This window comes from Diadema antillarum, unplaced genomic scaffold (genome assembly GCF_040938485.1).
Source record: "Diadema antillarum isolate AM-2024a unplaced genomic scaffold, OU_Dant_1.0 seq00000169_RagTag, whole genome shotgun sequence".
Classification (NCBI taxonomy): Eukaryota; Metazoa; Echinodermata; class Echinoidea; order Diadematoida; family Diadematidae; genus Diadema; species Diadema antillarum.
This window is the reverse complement of record NW_027271238.1, coordinates 731,986-738,006: the sequence shown is the minus strand read 5'-3', so window position 1 is coordinate 738,006 and position 6,021 is coordinate 731,986. Positions and strand designations below refer to the sequence as shown.

General features: G+C 36.8%; 1 long non-coding RNA gene across 1 annotated transcript; it reads left to right on the top strand.

Moving 5' to 3' along the window:
• The first annotated feature begins 201 nt into the window (after nt 1-201).
• LOC139728195 (uncharacterized) lies at nt 202-1,693 on the top strand. The gene is made up of 3 exons (XR_011710793.1): nt 202-324; nt 623-754; nt 1,591-1,693. It is a non-coding gene; the product is annotated as an uncharacterized lncRNA (long non-coding RNA).
• The last annotated feature ends 4,328 nt before the right edge of the window (nt 1,694-6,021 follow it).

Below are 6,021 nucleotides of genomic sequence, written 5' to 3'. Positions count from 1 at the left end.
AATAAGAAATAATTAATTACATAAAAATCTAGAAATGTGGCTATGGCGACCGTTTATACCCCCGAAGCATATTTGTTTTCTTCCTCTTTTTTTTTTTGTCAAGCGTTTCTGTTTTTCATTTTCCACTTCCTTATCACTGATATTTCACAGTTTTTGTGTTTATTTTCAGATCAATGCGGACTTTGCCCAGTTGTGCCGAGAAAAGTGCAGGAGATGGTGAACAGATGGGGGCCATTTTACGTCAATAGAATCTTGCACTTGCCAAGCGAAACCACCCTTAGTTGCAAGACATCGTAAGAAGATGTGAAGACATGGATGGAGACAGTAAGTCCTTCCGCCAATCCTCATAGATCTTGTGGCATTGATTATAAGTACTGGAACAATTTCTGTCCAAAGTGTAAGAGTAAAACTTACTCATTTGTTTATGCTTCATTGCTATTACACCTTTCAGGAAAGTGAATGTGTACGAGTTTGCTCTTCATAGACTGATATTGATAATAAGTCGAAAACTGAATGTTAGGGATTGTCAGAGCTGATACAATACGTCATATCTAATATGTTAAAGAGAATGGGTGAAATACTTAAAGTTGAAAAAAAAATTGTATTGTGTTCCATTCTATAGGAATTTTGTGGAATGTCACTACTTGCAGCGATGCTTCACAGACCCAACATCCCCATGTAGAAGAAAGGGAGAGGACCTCTCATGCTCCCGAGGGATGCCCAGCAGTACCTGGTGCAGAATGACTATGTGCCTGTAAGTATAGTATATGCTTAATGTTTATAGACTTGAAATCAGTTTATAATCAAATCATTGAGCTTCCAATTTTGAGAATTATCAATATGCATGTTTCATTGGGCTTTTAAGTACCAGCTCATGTTTAGAGAAGAATATTTGAGCTTCATATCTTACAAAGCAAGACTCGTGTAGAATCTGCATGTACTCAGTAACAGGTGGAATTTAAAAATCTGAATTTCTCATGCTGTCGTGAGAAATGCAAAGTTTTCTTCTCTGATATATCAGTGTTTTTGAAGCAATTCTTCTCAAACAAACTTTAGAACATTCAGCAATGAGTATTGTGTAGGGGTATCTACCGTGTTTTGACAGTTTTCTTTTAAATTCATTAAATTACGGATTAAAAATGCATGCTGACTTCTATTGATTTGTAATGATATGCACATCAAATATCTTGAGTCTGGAACATGTAAATATCAAGTAGGCCCCACCCCGATGATGGCAAAAAGTAATCTGATTTCTGGGAATTTTTTTCAAGGCTTTGAGGTTTACCAGATGAGACAAAATGTTTTAAAATAATATGTTCCGAAATATATCAGAAATATTTACTTGTACATCACAAACTAAAAGTTATGTGATGAATATGTTATTAGTACATTGTATTCAAGATCAATATGTAAAATTATATTTTAATATTTTTTCCCTCCAGAGTGCCTTCTCACTGAGAACTTAACTTCCCTCTATGTGATGCAAAGTTTATTTGATAATAATTGTAGCCTTTGTCATTTGCTCAAACGATTCAAGTGAAATTTAGTTCGAAATATCAGTAGTGCTATACATGTTTAATCTCTTTTCAGGTAGGAACCAATGTTCATGGCATTGCTGATGCAGAGACTCCAACCCCAGCCCCAAGCATCTTCTGACCTGGAGATTCTCCCACCTGAAAGCCCTAGCAAACGGAAACGCCAAGTTGATCCGCGCGAAACGTATACATCACGAGCGAGAAGCGCGAAGTTCAGTGATGCTAAAGATGCCACCTTCAGCCAGCCCTGCTTAGTCAGATAAGGGAGTGACTAGACGTACATCCAGTATTTTCTCATCCTGGACAAGACCATACTAAGTCCAATGTTTCCTTTAGAGGTGCTATCATGTATGTGTGTGCCTCACTTTTGCATTTGCATTGCTACGTGAACATTTAAACAATATTTCAAGTTTTTATACATGTCCAGTTTCAATTTATTTATTGTTCATCTTTGGCTTGTTTTCTGTATATTATGTCTGGTTGATGATGGAAAAAAAAAAGTAATGCCAGATCCGCATTGATTTAAATTGAAAGAAGAAAGTTTAAGTTCCCCTGAACACTTTTGTAATTATTCAACGATTACCTAATTTTCATCACTCCCACAGTGTTGTTGAGCCATTGTCCATCAAATTTATTGAGCGCTGATTTGTTGCTATTTTCATTATGACGTTGTGGCTAAACACTTTAATATGAAACTCTCTATCTATAAAGAAATAAACTTTGGTTTTCCAGCCAAAGTATGTGCTTGAACCCACGAGGAAGGATAGATTCAGCGCAGATGGGCACCTTAAACAAATTTAGAGCATTTGACTTGAAATTTGGCACACATGACCACTATGGTATATAGATATAGAAACAATGTGGTGAGCAATGCGTTGCCATGGTAACAGCTTTTTTTAAACCAAAAAACATACAAAAATATTGTGGATTCAGCTAACTTCCTTTAGTCTTCGAGCATTTAGCTAGAAATTTGGCACAAAAGACCACTGTGGTATGTAGATGTGTAAACGTATTCTTTCTTAAGTGTCAATCAATGTGTTGCCATGGTAACGGCATATTTTGAATGAAAATCATACAAAAATATTGTGGATTCAGTTAACTCCCTCACTCTTTGAGTAATTGGCTTGACATTTGGCACATGCAACAACTTTAGCATATAGATGTGCAAACTTAATCTTTCATCAATGGTGAACAATGCGTTGCCATGGTAACAGCATTTTTTCACTGAAATGCATACAAAGATATTGTGGATTCATGTAACAACCTCAGTCTTTGAGCATTTAGCTTGAAATTTGGCACACCTGACCACTATGGTACGTACATGTGCAAACTTAAGCTTTCGTCATTGTTGATCATTGTGTTGCCATGGTAACAACATAGTTTGAATGAAAATCATACAAAAATATTTTGGATTCAGGTAACTCCCTCAGTCTTTGAGCATTTGGCTTGAAATTTGGCACATGCAACCATTGTAGTTCAGAAATATGCAAACTTTATATTTCATCATTGTTAAACAATGTAGTGCCATGGTAACGGTGCATTTTCAATGAATATCATACAAACATTTCGATTCTCCTGTCTCTGTTTAGAGCATTTTGGCTTCAAATTTGGCACATGTTACCTCTACATTACCTAGATGTGCAAAAAATCTTTTGTCAGTGTGGAAAATGTGTTGCCATGGTAACAGTATATTTTGCATGAAAATGATACACTAATGTGAATTCAACTAAACCCCTCACCCTTTTAGCATTTAGCTTGAAATTTGGCACATATGACGGCTATGATATAGGGCCTATAGTTGTGCAAACTTAATTTTTCTTAATGTCCAACATTGTGTTGCCATGGTTACACAATTTTTAGTAAAAACCATAGAAATCGTCAGTTTATTTATCTTGCTCACTCAGTTTTTGAGCACTTGATTTGTGAGGTGGAACAGTGCATTGCCATGGTAATTTTTTTCTTTATTATACCCCCGCCAAACGAAGTTTGAAGGGGGTATATAGGAATCAGCGGATGGTCGGGCGGTCGGGCGGTCGGTCGGGCGGGCGGTCGGTTGGGCGGTCGGGCGGTCGGGCGGTCGGTCCGTTGCAAATCTTGCGTCGCGAACTACTTCCTCAGTTTTCAACCGATTCCCATAAAACTTGGCACAGATGTGTGCCTTGGGTTGTAGATGTGCAAGACGTATTTTTTGACAGTACCCAAAAGTACGTTGCCATGGTAACGGCATATTATGGGCAAAAATGGGTACAAATCTTGCGTCACGAACTCCTCCCACAGTTTTTGATCCATTTTTATGAAATTAGGTACAGATGTTCATCTGAATATGTTAATGTGCAAGACACATATTTCCGTAGTGGCAAAAAGTGCATTGCCATGGTAACGGCATGTTATTGGTAAAATATAGGGCAAAATGCTTCATCAGTGTTCTTCCAATTCTCATGGAATTCATATTGAATGTTTGTCTTAGGATATAGGTCAGCATGACACATTTCTTGACAGTGACAAAAAGTATGTTGCCATGGTAACAGCTCGCATATTATGAGCCAAAATGATGGAAAATTTTGTGTTGCAAACTACTTCCTCAGTTTTTGCCCAATTTCCATGAAACTTGGTACAGATGTGTGCCTTTGGTTGTAGATGTGCAAGACGCATTTTTTGACAGTACCCGAAAGTACGTTGCCATGGTAACGGCATATTAATGGCAGAAGATCAAGGAAAGATCTTGCGGATTTAACTACTTCCTCAGTTTTTCGACCAAAGCTTATGAAATGTGGCACACACCTTGATCTTGGTAAGAAGATGTGGAAGACATATTTTTCGGACGTGTCGGAAGCTGCGTTGCCATGGTAACGGCATATAAATGGCAGAAGATCAAGGAAAGATCTTGCGGATTGAACTACTTCCTCTGTATTCGACTGAAGCTCATGAAATGTGGCACACACATTGGTCTTGGTGGGAAGATGTGCAAGACATATTTTTTGGACGTGTCGGAAGCTGCGTTGCCATGGTAATGGCATATTAATGGCGGAAGATCAAGGAAAGATCTTGTGGATTGAACTACTTCCTCAGTTTTTGACAAAAGCTTATGAAATGTGGCACACACAATAGTCTTGGTGGGAAGATGTGCAAGACATATTTTTTGGACGTGTCGGAAGCTGCGTTGCCATGGTAACGGCATTTAAATGGCAGAAGATCAAGGAAAGATCATTCCTTGGGTAAGACTGTCGTCACGGGGTGGGGGTATTAATCACCTTAAGTGATATTTCTAGTTAAAAAGTAAGAAAAAAAGAATCCTGGTTGAGCTAATTCCCTCAATTGTGGGTGGGGGTATATTAATCACAATGAGTGATAATTCTAGTTAAAAATTCAGATTGCATCACTTCAACATAGTGCTTTGTTATGAGATATGACATCAAAGTAATTAAGAATAGTGGTCCATCTCACTTGAACAGTCTCTTGAGATGGTTCCCTGTCATCAGTTGAGATGGATTCGTAAATATCAATAGATTAAGCAGGAATTTGTATATTCTTTTGTCAAACATTTTGTCTACCAAAATGCAGTATGGAAATGTACTTATGTAAATCCATTTCAGACAATCGATATTCAAGGAATTTTAGAAGTAAGTTTAGAATGTTAATTGTTATTTGAGCTTCTTAATGTTTTAAGGTGAATTTACTTCAGAGTTTACATAGATCTTGCTCCCTACTGTTGTATGTAATACAGTTTGGATTCAATTGTAAATTTTCCCTACGGAATAGTGGAAAAATTAGGGAAGTCTGGTAAGAAATAAGGAAATGTAACACGTTTTCAGAAAACATTTCTTGACTAGTCCGTATGAATATGCAAATACATGCAGGTGAAAAGTGTAAAAATATTTTGAAGGAATGACATCATCAATTCCCTCATTTGGACGTTCATAAAGACTGGACAAGATCTGTTTTCTGGAAATGTGTGAAATTGAAAAGAGGCATATCTTCCTTATTTCGTAGCTGATTTTCATAGTCTTTACACCATTCTGTGTAGGGAAATTTCTTCTCTTTTCTAATTTGATTACACTAATTTTGGCCTTTACTTCCCTCTTGATTAAATTTATACTATGCATCATTCCAAAAAATCAAATAATTCTATAAATTGCATGCATGGGACGTACAAAGCGTGTAAATCTAAACGTCAACTTAATGGAGGCTGTATTGTTTATTACACAGCATCATTTCTACTTATAAGTTATTAGAATTCATATATAATCTTATATTTGTTCATAGTTTCCATCTTACGACTTAACGATGCTCACCAGGGAAAGAAATACATAAAATGAAAGTGAATCGAGTCGTATGGAGTCATCTTGCAAGATTTAAAAAAAAAGTGAAAAAAAGTAATCTATTTGGCAATGAAGGTTCCAGTCGTCTAGTAACTTGTTTACAGAACACAGTGAAAGAAGCATCAGTAACATGAATGTGAAGATGTGACCATCTGAGACTATTGCAA